Source organism: Hemicordylus capensis, chromosome 4 (genome assembly GCF_027244095.1).
Source record: "Hemicordylus capensis ecotype Gifberg chromosome 4, rHemCap1.1.pri, whole genome shotgun sequence".
NCBI classification, from domain to species: Eukaryota; Metazoa; Chordata; class Lepidosauria; order Squamata; family Cordylidae; genus Hemicordylus; species Hemicordylus capensis.
This window is the reverse complement of record NC_069660.1, coordinates 92,165,926-92,184,229: the sequence shown is the minus strand read 5'-3', so window position 1 is coordinate 92,184,229 and position 18,304 is coordinate 92,165,926. Positions and strand designations below refer to the sequence as shown.

Genomic DNA, 18,304 nt, shown 5'->3' with positions numbered 1-18,304 from the left:
AAAAAAATCACCCACTGTCTTTCCTCCCCTCATGTCTATGCAACTCTAGAATACTACCATATATTCTTCAATAAAACAACAAGCCCTCATGGATGAAGCACTAAAATCAGAAATTAAATAAAAAGAATGCCATAGTTCAGGATGGGCAAAATGTGGCCATAGTTTGCCCACCCTTCCATTGTCAGTGGCTGACATCCAGAACAACAAACTGCAAATGGAAGGATGCTGCATGAGTGAAAAGCTGCTGCTCGAGCTAATTGTGCTAAATCTGGAGCTTGTGTTGCAGACTAATTGCAAGCCTGCTTGCAGTTGTGCAACAGCTGCATAAATGTGCCATACCTCATCTGGGAGCTTTTGCAAAGAGCACCACAGCACATTTTTTAGTGCAACTAAGGCATCCTCTTGCACTGGTGGAACTCTGCTCATTTCACACACAGTTTGTTGCTCTCGATATTGGACACTGACCTTTTCAGCTCCAACTGAAACAAAAAGTCTTGAAATTTTAGACTTCAGTAGCTGGAAACCAATAGTCCCACCACTGTTCCCTCTAAGGTGTGAGCTCACATGTTTTTTTGATGTACGCTCAGTTAATTTTAGATCCCGCTCAGGTAGAATCAGGAAGGCCCCACTCTGGATGCACATGCGCACACACTGCTTTGATACTGCCACCCAGAACAAAACTCAATCTGCACACAGTAGAAAAACACTAAAGAACACACTGAGTCCCACTCTAAGCAATTGCACCACCCCATTCAAAGACAACTTTTGGACATGGTAGTTCAAGGATAGTGTAAATAAGATCCAAAGGATTAGAGGAATGCTATGTGGATTATTAATTCATTAATTATTATTATAAAACATGGAGTACAAGAATACAGGTCGCTGCCTCGAGGAGCTTAAAATCTAAAACGCTACACAAAGGAGGGAAAGGAGATTGAGCCAGAGGTAAAGAGGGGGACAGTATACCTTCATTTCAGTTGCTTGTATTTGGGCTATTTCAGTAGAGGTGAGGATTTAGGGGTTGTACAAAATACTTCACAGAAAAATTGCACTGTGAAGAAGGATTTGATGGAAAGGATTCATAAAACAGATCATAGGTAAGATCCATCCCTAACATATTGTGCAGTGTACAGTGACTTCTGCACCTCAACAATCCAGATGACCACTATGCTAGGCCTTGACAATTGTGTATGTGTGGGGGGGGAGCCCAAATATTTAGGAGCCATGCAATGGGCACTTGATAGAACTACCAGACTTTGCAACATAGGAAGCTGCCTTAGTTATAACAAGTCAGATCACTGGTCCATCTAGCTCAGTATTGACTATATAGACTGGCAAGGAGGAAGGTGAATGAGGGCTTTTCTTTGTCCCTTTTACAAGTAACATATTGGGAGTTCCCAACTTACAAATGGGTTGTCTTCCGAAAGTTTGTTTGTAAGTTGTATGTTCATAACGTGGAATGCATATAGTTCCAAGGAGAGACAACTTGTCTGTATCTATGTGCAGGTTGGTGTTTGTAAGTTGGGGACTTCAGTAATTTAATACGTTATGGAGTTATGTTTGTAAGTATGGGTCATTTGTAAGTCGGAGAGAGAAGCAGAACAGAAGTAGGGCTACACAAAACAAATAAGGGCTTTATTGCATAACTAGCTCTGAATATCTTAGCCAGGAGGACTAGTGTCAGCACACTCATATGAAGAAAGGGGGGAGGGAAATGATCTCCTCATACCTTTTAAACAAACTGAGTTATATAAATACATATTTTTGAAAGAGCATTACTTAAGCATGTGCCCCTTAAAAAGATGTATATATGAATGTGTAGGTCACTGCATAACTTCCCACCTCTGCAAGACCACATGCTACACAGCAGCCCTGGCAAGTCCCCTAATGCTGACATTTCGCTATGCAGAATGCTGGCCACTGTCTCAGCTTCAATGAAATAATTACTGTACTCTCCTCCTACTCCAAAGCTGTGTCAAGCAACATGTCCTGCCTGCTACTGCCCCTCCAGCATAAAGCCCTACTTGTCTACAATGAGTAGCAACCTGGCTGCTTCTTGCAATACCACTCTATATAAAAAGGGAAGGGGAATCTGCTTATCTGCATGGTAAAGATGACGGAGGAGGCATGCCAAGGAAGACTCAGAGGGGGGGAAAGGAGGCAGTATGACATCAGAGAGAATGGTGACACTTGTGGGCTCTGGTCCATGGGGTAGAATTGTTATTAAACTATCAGTTAACTGCTTTCCTTAGGAACTCTAAACTAGGCAAATAACCAATATACATATTTCAGCTACTTCCCAGATCCTGCAGTATATGGTCCAGTAAGTCCAAATCCCCAGAAGGGGGACATCTACAAACCCTCAGGTGCAGTCCTCCCCATGACAAAGGGAAGACCAGCAGACTCTTAACCAGATGCAGCCTTGGAGAATGTCAGCTCCACAGTACTAGGAGAAACTCCAGCATGCTGACCAATTGCAAATTGGTATCTGGTGGAATTTTGAAAATAATACAAAAAATAGGACTGAACCACAACCTCGTCCCCCACCTTTGCAGTCCTATTTGCAGGCTGCTAAGTTGACATTTTAATGTTTGCTAAGTTGAGGTAAGGTTAAGTTGAGGGGTGGCAATGGTGGTTTTTCAGGCAGTGACATACTGGTGGCTGCCATTTGTTTCCCAAATGTCCCTCAGAAAAAGGCATCATTTCAAGAGGCAGTATGAGTGTGTTGGGGTGGGGTGGCGGTAGTTGCTAGAACATACGTGGCAGTGCAAAATAATGTAGGGAAACAGTTCCAACTCCCCATCCCCTCTAAAATTTAAAGCTAAAAGCTCTCACCTATTTTTATTAATAACACTGATATACTGATTCTTTTCCATCATGGTATTCAAGGTGGTTTACATGCAGTTCCCAGATAGCCACCCACTCAGGCACTGAATAGACTTTGACTATTTATTTATATTTATTTATTTATAAAGTTTGTACACCGCTCCAAACTTTCATCTCTGGGTGGTTAACAATGTCATAAAAACAAGTTTAAAACATACAAAAAATAAAGGGGAAGGGGAGGGGGAGACTTAACACAATTTAGACAATTTAAAATAAAAAAGAGATTAAAACTTAAAAAATTAAAAAGTTGAAAAATCTAGGGTGAAGAAATGGATTTTCAAATACCTTTTAAAAATTGTCAGAGACTGTCAAAGTACAGACCTAGCATTTCTTACCTTCAGCAAGGTTGCTAGGAGCTTCTCCTTCTCTTGTACTTCTTGCAAGCTTTGCAAAGAGTGTGAGGAGAAATGCTCCTTGAAATGTTTACAAAGGTCAGATTGGTCCCAAGGAGTCGCTCTGATGGTGATGGTGGGGAGCATCTTATTGCCCTGCCAGCGCTCCAATAATCTACTGCCTGAGGTGACCGCCTCACCTTGCCTCACGAAAAGGCTGCCCCTGGGCCTTTAAAGTAAATGTTCTGGACGCTCGGACAATCAGAGGTTTCTGAATTTTAGAAAAACTAGTGTCTATCTGAAAACAGCAGCATAGAAAGGAACAATGGTCTTATCGTGAAGGGTTCTTTTTCCCTGTGTCTGGAGCTCCTCATTGATGGGTTGTGCTGTGAGAATGCTGGAGACAGGACTGGAATTTTGCCAGGCTAGCGCCCTATCCCAGCTCCAGGACTGAAGCCAAGAGTGGCACTATGGGAAGAATAAATTGCCTAGATGGCAGCAAACAAGAAAAAGATACCAACTATTATTTTATTTATTCAATTTATATATTGCCCTTCCAAAAATGGCTCAGGGCGATTTATGTTAAGAACAGGAAAAAACAGTTTGTGTATGAACCTTTGAACAGACAAAACTAAGCGTAATTTGAAATGCACATCTGGGTGGGCATGAGGAGCTCCAGACACAGGGAAAAAGAACGTTTCACAGTAAGACCAACATTCCTTTTTCCTCTGTGCTGGAGCTCCTCATTGATGGGACATGCCCAAGAAGAATGACATACGGGGGTGGGGGTGGGGAGAAGGATGTACCTATACCACCTGCTGTAGAACTCTACAGCAAAAGGCCGCTTGGTCCACAGCAAAGGCAGATATTTTATAGTGATGGAAGAACAAGGTAACGGATGCCCACATAGCTGCCCTGCAAACGTCCAGAAGTGGTGCATGATCCAAAAAGTCAGCCAAGGCCTTAGTGCTACAGGTAGAGTGTGCTAATATTCCACAGCCTGATGGAAATCATAAATGCTTCTCTGAGGGAGGGCAGGATGCTTCCTTGTCTTAAAGAGGCAATCATTAGACCTCTTCTAAAGAAGCCTGCATTAGATCCCTCAGAGTTGAGCAGTTATAGGCCTGTTTCCAACCTCCCGTGGCTGGGAAAGGTAATTGAGAGGGTGGTGGCCTCTCAGCTCCAGGCAGTCTTGGAGGAAACTGATTATCTAGACCCATTTCAAATGGGTTTTCGGGCGGGCTATGGGGTGGAGACTGCTTTGGTCAGCCTGATGGATGATCTCCAACTGGGAATTGACAGAGGAAGTGTGATTCTGTTGGTCCTTTTGGATCTCTCTGCGGCTTTCGATACTATCGACCATAGTATCCTTCTGGAATGTCTGAGGGGGTTGGGGGTGGGAGGCACTGTTCTACAGTGGTTTTGCTCCTACCTCTCGGATAGATTCCAGATGGTGTCAATTGGAAACAGTTGCTCTTCAAAATCTGAGCTTAAGTATGGTGTTCCTCAAGGCTCCGTACTCTCTCCAATGCTTTTTAATATCTACATGAAACTGCTGGGAGAGATCATCAGGGGATTTGGAGCTGGGTGTTACCAATATGCTGATGACACCCAGATCGACTTCTCCATGTCAACTTCTTCAGGAGCTGCCATATCCTCCCTAAATGCCTGCCTGGAAGCAGTAATGGGCTGGATGAGGGAGAATAAACTGAAGATGAATCCAGATAAGACGGAGGTACGTATTGTGCGGAGTCAGAACTCTAGAGACAATTTTGGTCTGCCTGTTCTAGATGGGGTAACACTTCCCCAAAAGGAACAGGTTCGCCGTCTGGGAGTACTTCTGGATTCACACCGCTCCCTGGTTTCTCAGGTTGAGGCGGTGGCCAGGGGTGCTTTCTATCAGCTACGGCTGATATGCCAGCTGCTCCTGTTTCTCGAGAACAATGACCTCAAAACTGTGGTACATCTGTTGGTAACCTCCAGACTTGACTTTTGTAATGCGCTCTACATGGGGATACCTTTGTACATAGTCCAGAAACTTCAGTTGGTTCAGAATGCGGCAGCTAGGTTGGTCTCTGGGTCATATCGGAAACACCACTTTACTCCTTTACTGATGGAGTTACAGTGGCTGCCAATAGGTTTCCGGACAAAATACAAAGTGCTAGTTATAACTTACAAAGCCCTAAACGGCTTAGGCCCTGGGTATCTAAGAGAGCATCTTCTTCATTATGAGCCCCACCACCCACTGAGGTCATCCGGGGAGATCAGTCTTCAGTTGCCGCCGACCCGTTTGGTGGCTACACAGAGACGGGCCTTCTCGGCCGCTGCCCCGAGATTGTGGAATGCTCTCCCTGCTGAGATACGATCCTCCCCATCTCTGGCAATTTTCAAAAAAACATCTGAAAACCCATCTTTTCACCCAAGCTTTATCATCTTCCTAAATCTGGGAGGTTTTAATATTTGGTCTATTTTAAAATTCAAAACCCGATTTCAGGGTTTTTAATCACTGTAACTGTTTAATTGTTGTTTTAAAATGTTTCTAAACTGTTAATTGTTATGTTGTTGTTGTTGTATTTGTTTTAGCTCTTTACTGTTTTAGTAGTTTGTTTTAATTGGAAACCACCTTGAGCCATTTTGGAATCAAATAAACAAATAAATAAATAAATAAAGTAGAGGATACGATAGGCCAGGATGATGCAGGATCTGATCCATCTGGGCAGAATGCCCTTGGAAACCCTGCGACCCAGGGAAGATGGATGAAAGGAAATGAAAAGTGAATTGGTTTTATGAAGACCTTTCATGTGCCTTGTATATGTCTGCAGGGCCCTGCGGACATCAAGCTTATGCCAAAGCTTCTCCTTATAGTGAACTGGAACCAGGCAGAAGGAAGGTAGAACAACGTCCTGGGAACGATGAAACATTCTTTTAACTTAGGGTATGAATGTAGGATCTAGCTTCAGAATAACCAAATCATGCTGGAATATACACAGCTCTTTATGAACTGGACGAAGCCTCCAGCTCAGACACTCTCCTGGCTGACGTGATGGCAACCAAAAACAGCACCTTGTAGGATAGTAGCCTCATGCTGATGGAAGCCAGTGGCTCAAATGAAGGCTGAGTTAGGATGCTAAGCACCCTGTTCAAATTCCAAGATGGAAAACATTGGATAGGTGGTGGTGCCAAATTGGAAACTCCTCTCAAAAATAGTGATATATGCGGATGAAGTGCCTGGAACTGAAATCTCCAGAACAGATGCCGACGTAGAAGCTTGTCTACGTAACATACTGGGACACTGGTGAAGATCCATTCCAGACTGAAGGAAGGCCAACACTTCAGGAACTCTCGAACACCATGGATCCAGGCTTTTTCGGGCATCCTACCTGGAGAAGGCAGCCCAAGTAGACTGGTATTGAGTAGATGGACTACGGGACACAATGATAGTGTCCTGAACCTGCTTCGTATAACCTTTGGCTATGAGGTTTGCACACTCAACATCCATGCGCAGAGCTGGAGCCATTCTGGCTCTGGATGTAGCAAGGGCCCTTGGTGCAAGAGATCCCAGCAGAGAGGAAGATGCCACGGAGGATGGGTGGAGAAGACCAGGTGTGAGAACCATGGCCTCCTTGGCCAATGTGGCACCAACAAGATCAGCCGTACCTGTTCTGCTACCATCTTGCAAAAGACTTTGCATTGATGGCTGTGGGAGGAAAGGGAGAGAGGAGGCAGTTGAGCCAGGCACCCATAATGGTGTCGGCTGCTTCTGCCAGAGGAGAATGAAATATGGTGAAGCAAGAGAGCTAATGATTGAAGTGAGACTCAAACAGATCCATTTCGGAAACGCCTAAGTGTTGAACAATCTGTTGAAAAACCTATGGATGGAGAGACTATTCTGCAAGATTCACTATTTGCTAGCTGAGCCAGTCCGCTTGCGTGTTGTTCATCCCACTGAAGTGTTCTGCGACAGACAAAAGACATTTCTCTGCCCACAATAACAGATTGTCCATCTCTGCCATGAGTAGTTTCGATCTCATGCCACCCTGGCATTTGACATGAGCCTTGGTTATGGTGTTGTTGGTGCATAACAACACATAACGGCCCCTCAAAATATGATGAAACTTCCTGAGAGCCAAGTTGGCGGCCTGAAGCGCCAACCAATTGATGTTCTTTTCCTTTTCCTCCTTTGACCATACACTTTGAGCTATCTGATTTTGGCAGGGTGCTGCCCACCCGGAAAGCTTTGTGTCCGCTGTGACAGTGATCCTCTGAGGATCTGTTAGAGGCAAATCTCTGTTGATTGCCGGAAACAGCCACTAATGAAAAGATTCTTTGACCTTCTGGGGCAGATGAACTTGCTGGCGAGTCCCTGCCATGATGCGATCCCAATACAGGAGAAGGAGCCACTGCAGAGGACACAAATGCCATCTTACCCATGGTGTGCATTCCATGCAGGCCACTATAGAACCCAGGACCTGAACCAGGAGCATTAGATCCACTGACAGAGACTGTAGCAGTGGTCAAATTTGAGAAGCATTCTTTTCTTTGTGTTCTCTCGGCAGATAAATCAGACACCAATACGTATCAAATACTGCTCCCAGGTGCTGGAGAACCTGCGATGGATCCAGATGACTCTTGTCCACATTGACCATGAAGCCAGGATTCTCCAGGCACTGCAGCGCAAGTCCCGCCGCCGTGTGAATTTGAGATGGGGCTCTGATCAGGAGATCATCCAAAAAGGGGTTAATGTGCATCCCCTACAGGTGAAGGTGTGCAATGACCGTGACGATAATCTTTATCAAGGTCCGAGGCGCTGAGGACAGGCCATACGGAAGTGCCTTGCATTTATAATGGAGCCTGCCGTAGGAGAACCAATGAAATTTCCAGTAGAGTGGATTGAATGGAATGTGAAGGCAGGCCTCGGTCAAGTCCATTGAGGCCAAGAAATCCCCTGGATGGACTGTTTCCATAATGGTTCACAGCAACTCCATTTTGAATTTCTTCTTTCATATGAACTTGTTGAGGCGCTTGAGGTCCAGCACTGCCCTCCAAGAACCATCCCTTTTGGGAACAAGGAATAACAAGGAATAAATGCCACAACGTAAGTCGATATACTTGCTCTACCACCCGAATCTGTTCGAGATGACGAATGGCTTGAATCATTCCTAGATGTTTTTCTGGTTTGTTTGATTTTGGAGATATCCGAAAAAAGTCTAGCGGAAAAGAGATAAGGTCTAGGGGATATCCGTTGGAAACTATATCTAACACCCAGTGATCCTGGGTGGTGGCCATCCAGGTGAGGGCAAAGTCCAGGAGCCTGCCCCCAACCTGAACCGTGTCATTCTTTTTTGGGGAACTGTGCACTTGTGTTGAAGGATCTAGATCCCTGTGCACCCTGTGCCCTTGCAGGGCCTCTATAACGCTTTCTCCACAGTGACTGTCCATATCCTCTGAAATTATTGTAACAGAAATTCTTGGCCTGACTTGAGGAATCTCCCTGAAACTGACAATGGAATAAAAGGCTGAAGAATAGGAACAAAAAGGCTTCCAAATTAGCTCCCGTAAAAGGGAACAAAATAAGGGTAATCTTGGACCTAATGTCCACCTGCCAAAACTTGAGCCAGAGAGAACACCAAACCACGATCAGATGTGATAGCCCTGGACGCAATCCGCCTTGACAGAGCTTCACATTCTCAGGAGGAACTAAAGTGATAAGCTCCTTAGCCCAAATAATAGCCACCCTAGAGAAAATAGAATTGTTAGTAGCTGCTTTTATCACCATCATGCAAGCTTCATGGACCCTCTTTAGTAAAACATCGTCTTTCCTGTCTTCAGGAAACTTCAACTGATCTTGCCTCTCTGCATTCAGAATAGACCCACACACCACTTGCATCACTGGTGCATCAATAGGGGAGCCAGCCAGTAAAGAACTTCTTGACTGAGGGCATAATGTTTCCTAGGCTAGCTAGCCACTGGCTTAGAGGCGGCTGGCTGCTGCCACTCCGCCATCATAACATTATGGAAAAGCACAGGGCATGTCACAGAAGCTGAGGATGATGATGGGAAATCATTCTGATCCAAATCCGGGAAGTTTTGTGCAACCTCTGCAGATGCCACATCATTGATAGCCCTTTTTGTTTTAGTAAGTAACACTTCAGAGTCAGCAGAAGTGAATAAACATGCAGATATGGGTGATTGTCATGCTAACTCTAACCCAGATAATCCCCCCTCCTCTCTATCCGAATCAATAGGCTGCAGAGGCCCAGGTGACTTGGGCGATGAATCAGAATCAGGACCAGTTCTAAGGGATATGTTCAGGTTTCTGGGCTGAGGGGGAGGGCAACGTAGGAACAGACAAAGGGGCAACAGGAACAGTTGAATAGTCTGGTGGATATCCAACGGGGGAGCTGGCAAGACAGGTAAAAGAACAAACGGGGGTGCTAAGACAGGAGGCAAAACTGGCTCAGGGAACTGTCTAAGCAGCCATTTAAGCGGTGGGGAATCTGATGAAGAATGGCATGATTGTCTATGGAGTTTGTGCCCCACTTTTCTAGGAGCAAACCTGCCACACTCAGAAATGGGAACTGCTTGCCTCCTAGGGCTCGAGTCCAGTGGCAATGTAAACAATGGAACCCAGGGGTGCTGGGGCCTTTGAGGAGGTAATATGGGCCCTACTGGCTGTGAAGTAAGTACAATGACAGGAACTAATGGCAATATATTAGCGAGGGGCAAATACTCCCTAGGAAAAAAGTCCTTCAACCACCCAGCTACATCAGGAGAAATCATGGATGCCGTCCCCAGAAGTGGGCCAGCATGGTGTAGTGGCTAGAGTGCTGGACTAGGACCGGGGAGACCCGAGTTCAAATCCCCATTCAGCAATGAAACTCACTGGCTGACTCTGGGCCAGTCACTTCTCTCTCAGCCTAACCTACTTCACAGGGTTGTTGTGAGGAGGAACCTAAGTATGTAGTACACCACTCTGGGCTCCTTGGAGGAAAAGCGGGATATAAAATGTAAAATTAAAAAGAAAAGTGGCACCACATTACTTACTGGAACCGGGACACCAGATGGCTGAGGCAACTTCGGTAGGACATAGGAACCTACCATATACTGAGTCAGACCATTGGTCCCTCTAGCTCAGTATAGTCTTCACAGACCGGCAGCGGCTTCTCCAAGGTTGCAGGCAGGAATCTCTCTCAGCTCTATCTTGGGAGATGCCAGGGAGGGAACTTGGAGCCTAGATGCTCTTCCCAGAGCAGCTCCATCCCCGAAGGGGAATATCTTATAGTGCTCACACATCAGTCTCCCATTCATATGCAACCAGGGCAGACCCTGCTTAGGTAAGGGGCAAGTCATGCTTGCTATCACAAGAGGTGAAGGCACCTCATCTGTCGGTATGGCCAGCTGCTCTGGAGGTGGTGGCTTGTGAGGGAGCTTTTGCAAACTTGATCTCGGAGCCGCAGGGGGGCTGTGCGGACCAACCGGTTCCCCCTCTACAACCACCACCAGAACAAGTGGCATAGAAGCCAGGGGATCGCCCACCAGGCACTGGTTGTCCCTTTCTCTAACACACTCCTCTCCCTTGTGCCACAGTTTAGTTTTGTGGTACACATCCTTAATAAGGAGACACTTGCTGACGTGCACGGAAAGCTGTGACCTCTTTTTTTCAGAGCCTCATCCTGCACCTTCAGGTGTTTAGACTTTTTTGACGCCTTTTTTGGAGCCGAAGCAGTCTCCACAGGACAGGCAGCCAAAATGGCGGGAATGGAGCGCGTCAGAGGAGAAGCCGACCATGCCCTAAAGGGGATAAACACTGCAGAGTCGATCTTATGACTCGCGCAAGGGCCTTCAGAAAGGGAACCCTTCAACATTTCCTCCGAGTGCGCCTGCTCCATGGTGAGAGTGAGCTGAGAATATATATAGGTTGAATTGGAAAAAATATATTGAGTAATTTAGCAACTTAAACAGAAAACCTAAGGCAGCTTCCTTCCCATCCTCACACAGACTAGGGAAGGAGTGGCGGTGGGGAACAAAGGGACAATAGGAATAAAAACAAAAGATATCAAAGGAATAAGCTAGTCTGAATTGAATAAAATCTGTAGATGCTGAAGAGCTCCGACAGTGTCCTGTTAGCTTGAGCAGACAGGACCGGAACTGAGATAGGGAACCCTCTGGCAGCAGGAAGCTAGGCTGGCAAAATTCCAGTCCTGTCTTGAGCATGCTTTCTGCACAATCCATCAATGAGGAGCTCCAGCACAGAGAAAAAAATGTACACCACTATGCTACTAACTTCCAGTTGAGCATTGCTGAAATAGATTTATGTTTTTTTCTGGCAATTTTCTCATGTTTTATTGGGATTCTTGAATGCAACAACACTCTCTCTTCACAGTATCACTGCATGCTTTGTTACCTGTGCCTAGAGACACCCTGTTCTGCTCAGATAAAACTTAATTGTTCTTCTGACACTGAACAATAAGGGACCTTTAAACTCACCTAATAAACTAGGTGCTTTATTTTTAGCACTGTTTCAGACACAAAACAATGGCACTAGAAGACCTATTACTATACTGTATCCAGCTTTTAAAAGCCACTTTTATTTTTAAAATATCCTACTAATTTATAACAATGCCAATATAAATGAAATATCTGTATTTCTTAAATGCTCATTTTCTTTGAAGGGGAATTTAACAGTGTTTTTATTACATCTCATACTTTCTATAAACCAATGAAAATTGCTTATACAGGCTAAATGTCTAATACTTGAATTCAAGCAAAATTCTGCTATATATGTGCTTATTTTGACAGTTCCTACTGAATGTAAATGTATCCTGGCCTGAAGTACTGAGAATTATAATCTTACACTATCTAGTGGTGCTGACTCTAGTTAACTAAAGATAATGAAAGTGTGATTCAATGAACAATTTATATGGGAAAAGATACTTTGCAGTCCTTAGGATTACAATTATATATGGTTGTTTATTACTCCATAAAGGGTACAATAAAGCATTCAATGGGTTGGATCCAGAGTTGTGTGAAAGTTAGTCCAATTGTGCAGTACAGGTTTCACACCGTACTGCAGACCCCTGGGCCTCCAAAAGGTTTCTTCTGACAACTGAGAATGGGACAGGGCATAAAGAAAGGGAGATTATTGAGTTCTCCCCCCCACCGTTTTCTCACCCCCCAGTACTGCTGTTCTCTTCCACCGCCCGCTCACCGCCGTTTTCTTCCCCCCGCTTGCCATTTTCTTCTCCCGCCCACACGTCTGCCTGCAAGCCTGTCCAGTGCCGCCACTTTCCTCTCCTTCTGCTGGCAGCTCTTTGCTTGCAAACTCTTGCGAGAGCTGCCACACATGGGATTAGTGATGGGTACGCCTTAGAGATAGATAGATAGATAGATAGATAGATAGATAGATAGATAGATAGGCAGAGCATCCTGTTCCCAGCTGGGATCTCACAGTGGTATTGGCAAGACTTGGCAGGAGAGCAGACTAGGTACAGGAAATCGGGATCCTGCTCAGCTCCCTGTGTAGCAAGTATTAGAGGCTGGATGCAGGACAACTCAGTGTGGCAAATTAGGAATGTTGCTCTAGCAATGGTCTGGAGCCAACTGTGAGCATAATTATCCTGCAACTAGAGTGTTCTTTAGCTCTTCCCCTTCTGAGGAAAGCTGTAATAACTTAAAAGACTATGACTCCAGCTGTATGATAGTAAAAGTGGCTAGGTTCCTTCCTCAGATTTCAGTAGAGAGGGGAAGGCAACCTCCCTGGATGAAACAAATGCTGGCCATGTGGACTCCTGTGTTATCATCCTATGTAATCTACTTCTCCATGTCAGCTTCATCAGACAATGGCATAACTTCCCTAAATGCCTGCCTTGAGGCAGTAATGGGCTGGATGAGGGATAACAAACTGAGACTGAATCCAAACAAGATGGAAGGAAGCTGCAGTTTGGGAAATGGGATAGCTCTGCCTGTTCTGGATGGGGTTACACTCCCCCAGAAGGAAAAGGTTCACAGCTTGGAAGTACTTCTGGACCCAATCCTCTCTCTGATACCTCAGGTGGAGGCAGTGGACAGTAGTGCTTTTTATCAACTTCGACTGGTTTACCAACTGCACCCTTTCCTGGAAGTAAGTGACCTTAAGACAGTGATGCACATGCTGGTTACCCTTCAGGCTTGACTACTGCAATGTACTCTACGTGGGCTGCCTTTGATGTAGAATGCTGCTGCTGGAAGCTGCAATTGGTGCAGAATGCTGCTGCCAGATTGGTCTCCAGGACATCCCACTGAGACCATATTACTCCAGTTCTAAAAGATCTACACTAGTTACCAGCAGGTTTCAGGGCAAAATACAAAGTGCTTGTTGTTACCTATAAAGCCTTTAATGGCTTGGCCCCATGGTATTTAAGAGAACGTCTTCTTTGTTATGAACCTCACCGCCTATTAAGATCTTCAGGGGAGGTTTGTCTGAGGGTGCCACCAGCACGTATGGTGAAGTCTCAAAGGTGTGCCTTCTCTGTAGTTGCCCCAGGACTGTGAAATGTACTTCCTGCTGTGAATAGAGCTGTGCCATTCTTGTTGGCTTTTAGGAAACAACTAAAGAGACATCTCTTCAGCCAAGCTTTTTATTTAGTTGCTGTTTTATGGATATTGTAATCTGATTTTTGTATGTTTTAGCTGTTAAATTCTTGGTTTGTTTTATGCTGTAAACTGCCTAGAGACTTCAGTAGTGGGCGATATACAAATTAATTATTTAAATTTAATTAATTAATTAATTAATTAATTAATTAGATCCTCCCATGAGAGTCTTTGATGAGGCAGGTATTTCCTGTGTGTTCTCATGGCATGGTTTCTGCCTACAGTCTTTCCCATCCACTGTGCTATTAGGGTCCGGGTTTGGGGTACAATGCAGAGGCATTTGCACAAGCAGAGCTCTGCTTGCTCAAGGTGGCTCTGCATGATTTTTTATTATTCCCTCTGCCCCATTTTAAACCCTTCTTGTGGGGTGGAGGTGGGTCCACTCTCTGAAGACGCTTTTAGGGAGGGCACAGGGATTGCAGTGCAGAGAATGTGGCTGGAAAGCATGGACACATAGCAAGCTGCACCCATGCCATGCTCACCTGGAGGCGGGATCAGGCAAAGATGGATTGTAGCACCGCCCTGACAAACGCCGTGTCTTTTCTGGCTTGGACATCCAGGGCGTAATGGTGTATGAAGGAGTGCTTTGACGCCCACGTAGCCGCCTGGCAGATGAAATCTAGAGGGATAGATCTGTCAAAAGTAGTAGACGCCACAACTGCCCTCATCAAATGTGCTTTAAGAGAGGGTGGAGGAGGCTTCTTGGTGATCTGATATGTCAGGGAGATGGCGCGGACTACCCATCTGGATATAGTCTGTGCAGAGGCCTTTTGCCCACTGCAGGGAAGAGCCGCTCCTGGCTCTTTGTTTAGCTCCCAAAGGGGCTGCGCGGCCCCCGCTCAGGAGCTAAACTACCGCCCCCGCGTCTGACGTCAGATGTGGGGGGCGTGTCAGGGCCACGAATGGCGGCTCCTGATTGGGCATGGCTCGGGTTCTTTGAACCCGTTCGCCCAATTATAGCTACGCCCCTGCTGAGATCTGATATTGATGTGGTAATATGCATCCTTGAGATCGATGGAAACGAACCATTGGTTCTTTTGCAGAAGGGAGATGATAGTAGGAATAGTGACCATATGGAACCTGCGGTAGGTGATGTAAGAGTTGAGTTCCCGGAGATCCAGGATGGGGCGAAGGGAGCAGTAGTAGTAAATTTATTACGGTCCTTAGACCAACTTGGCGAAGGGAGCCGTCTGGCTTGGGGACAGTGAAATATCAGGAATGGAATCCCGGGGTTTGTGGATTGTGAACCAGTTCTATTGCAGATTTGGAGAGTAGAGAGTCGACCTCCTGCAGGAAAGCCCGGGTGGGTGGGTGCTGCATTTTGGATCCGGTGAAGTTGGAGCGCTTTCTGTAAGGTTGATATCTGTTGGAGAGAAAGGACTTGTCCTGGGATTGATAGTATTGTTGTTTAAAGGAGTATGATGGGCGTTGCCATTTTTGTGGTTTATAGTGGCAGAAGGCCCATGGAACGGGCTGTATTATGCAGTTTCTGTACTTTCTGAAGAGTATCATCCGTTTTCTCTCCAAATAGGGAGGAGCCATCGAAGGGTAGATCCTCCACTCTGGACCGGAAGATCTGAGCCAAACATTGCGGCGGAGGGCGATGGAAGTTGCCATTACTTTGGTGGCCCCTTCCATGGAATGGCAAATTGCATGCAGTTCTTGTTTAGAGACCTGTGTGGCCTCCCAAATTAAGACCTTGGCTGGGGCCTGTTCTTCCGGAAGGTGGTCCAAGAATGGAGCAACATGGTCCCAAATAAAGGATTGATACTTGGCATAGTATGCCTGGTAATTTGTGATTCTAGTCAATAAAGAAGCAATTGAGTATAATCATCTTCCAAACCCGTCTAGTTTCTTTCCCTCGTCTGAATTTCCCTCGTCTAGCCCCTGAATTTGGAAAGGGAAGATTCGACCACAATCGAATCCGTAGAAAGAGGCTGTTTTAAGAAGGAATCATCTTGTTCCGTGGAGGCATGAACCTTGTAGAAGGAGTCCAGCCATTTAGATGTCTGTGGGAGAGAGGACGGTTTGATCCAACAGGTCTTGGCTACTTTAAGAATGGATGGGTTCAACGGTAACGATACCGGTGGGCGGGCGTTCTCCTCGATTAATTGAAAAAGAGGGTCAGGATCAGATTTGTCTCCCTGAGCCAGTTGGACTCCAAGGGAAACTGCCATACGTGAGACAAAGTCTGTATAACAATAGAAGTCCTCCGATGGGGAGCTGGGTCTCGGGTCCACCAATAAAGAAGGGGGCGAAGAGCCCAGAGATATCCGATCGGATAGGGAGGATTCCGGGCCCTCTTTGTCCGAAGACGAGTCCGACGAGTCGGTCGACACTGGAGGTTGAAGGGGTAGAATCCAGAGCCAAGGCGTTGGCCTGGAGTCGGGGGCAATAGTAGCCATGGCTGCCTGCACCGGCGAGTTTCTGGGTGGAACCCGTGGAGGCAGAAGAGATGTGGTCCGGGGAGGCAAAGTTGTCGATCCTGAAGGTGGGTTCGGGAGCGGAGCCAAGGCCGAGTAGGCCGGTATAGAAGAGCGAGGGGAGGCAGAACATCGAAGGGGCGGCTCTGCAGCCGCGGAGGCCCGATGGCGTTGGCGAACCTCTTGATGAGCATAGAAGTAGTCAGCTTCTTCCTCAACTTGTCTGGCATAGCACTCGTCCAGAGCACCTTCCAACTCCCGGTTGGTCCAGTGGCATGGTTGTTCGGGAGGGAGCTCCTCAGGCTGAGTGTCGTGATAGGACTCGTACAAGGGATTATGTCGGCTGGAGTCGTAAGCGACCTCGGTATCTAGGACAGTTTCAGTGTGTAGAGTTCGGGATCGACATTCGGTATCATGCGTCGACCTGAGCTTTTTTGCTGGAGTTTCAGAAGGGGCACGATGGTCCTTCTTCCTCTTCTTATTTTTGGATGGCTAGACAGAACGCGGTTCAATCAAAGCTGCCGTCGAGATCGAAACTGCCACCGAACTCTACGGTATTGACGTCGAAGCCCGAGCCACGGGATCGACGGGCACATTCACCTCAGAGGTAGTCGCCAAGACTCCTGGAGGGGCCGAAATAGGATGTAAGCCCCAGGCTGCAGGAGAGGTATTGGACAAAACCTGCATGGTGGACAGTTTGTCCAAGCCCGTAGGTTGGAACGACAGTTCCCAAAGCCAAGAACGAAGTCAAGAGGCCCGATTCTTGCGTGCCTGTTTGGTAAAGGCTGTGCAGTGTATGCAAGAGCCAACTTTATGGGACTCACCAAGGCAAAAAAGGCAGAGTTTATTGCCATTGGTCAAAGGGATCTTGGATTTGCAGCGACCTCACTGCTTAAATTTTGTAGTCTTTGCCATAGGCCGAAGAAGGTAAACAAAGAGAAGCAGAGGTGAAGGATCCGCAGGATGCCGGGTCCAAAGGCCATGACAAGGTGGAAAAATGAAACTAAAAGTTATCGGGGGGGGGGGGGGAGGAGACCGGGGGTGAAATAAAAACGCTAAAGAAGGGAAGTACTGAACTAAAATGAGGAGAAAAGAGGGAAGGAGAATGCAGTACTTGCGAAGCGTCTAGCAAGGAAGAGCTCAACAATGTGTCTTCGATCGCGGACAAAGAAAGATTGGAGAGGGGAGCCCGCGCAGCTGCCTATATACTGTGGGGGTGGGGTTACCGCCAAAAAACAGTTCTTTAGCTTGAAAGCTGCAATGTGGTCTCTGCGCAGGTGCAAAGCCCATTCGTGTAAAGCACAGAGACCACGTCGAAGAACCACTGTTCTGGATAACAACCAAGGAGTTGTGATCACCCATACAATGATATTTAGTTTATTTCTAGCTAATGAGAGTTATTTCAGAAAAATTGTTCAGAGACTGCAACCAACGGCTGACATACAGGTGAAACTCGGAAAATTAGAATATCGTGCAAAAGTTCATTAATTTCAGTAATGCAAATTAAAAGGTGAAACTGATATATGAGACAGACGCATTACATGCAAAGCGAGATCAGTCAAGCCTTAATTTGTTATAATTGTGATGATCATGGCGTACAGCTCATGAAAACCCCAAATCCACAATCCCAGAAAATTAGAATATTACATGGAACCAAGAAGACAAGGATTGTAGAATAGAATATCGGACCTCTGAAAAGTATAAGCATGCATATGTATTCAGTACTTGGTTTGGGCCCCTTTTAGCAATAGCAATAGCAATAGCACTTACATTTATATACCGCTTTATAACCGGAGCTCTCTAAGCGGTTTACGATGATTTAGCATATTGCCCCCAACATTCTGGGTACATCCTGGGTACTTTTGCAGCAATTACTGCCTCAATGCGGCGTGGCATGGATGCTATCAGCCTGTGGCACTGCTGAGGTGTTATGGAAGACCAGGATGCTTCATTAGCGGCCTTCAGCTCTTCTGCATTGTTTTGTCTCATGTCTCTCATCCTTCTCTTGGCAATGCCCCATAGATTCTCTATGGG

The 18,304-nt window shown here is 46.1% G+C and overlaps 1 protein-coding gene across 2 annotated transcripts in view; it reads right to left on the bottom strand.

Moving 5' to 3' along the window:
- ELAVL4 (ELAV like RNA binding protein 4) overlaps nucleotides 1–18,304 on the bottom strand; it is a 145,635-nt gene that overhangs the window by 113,351 nt on the left and 13,980 nt on the right. The window lies entirely within an intron of this gene.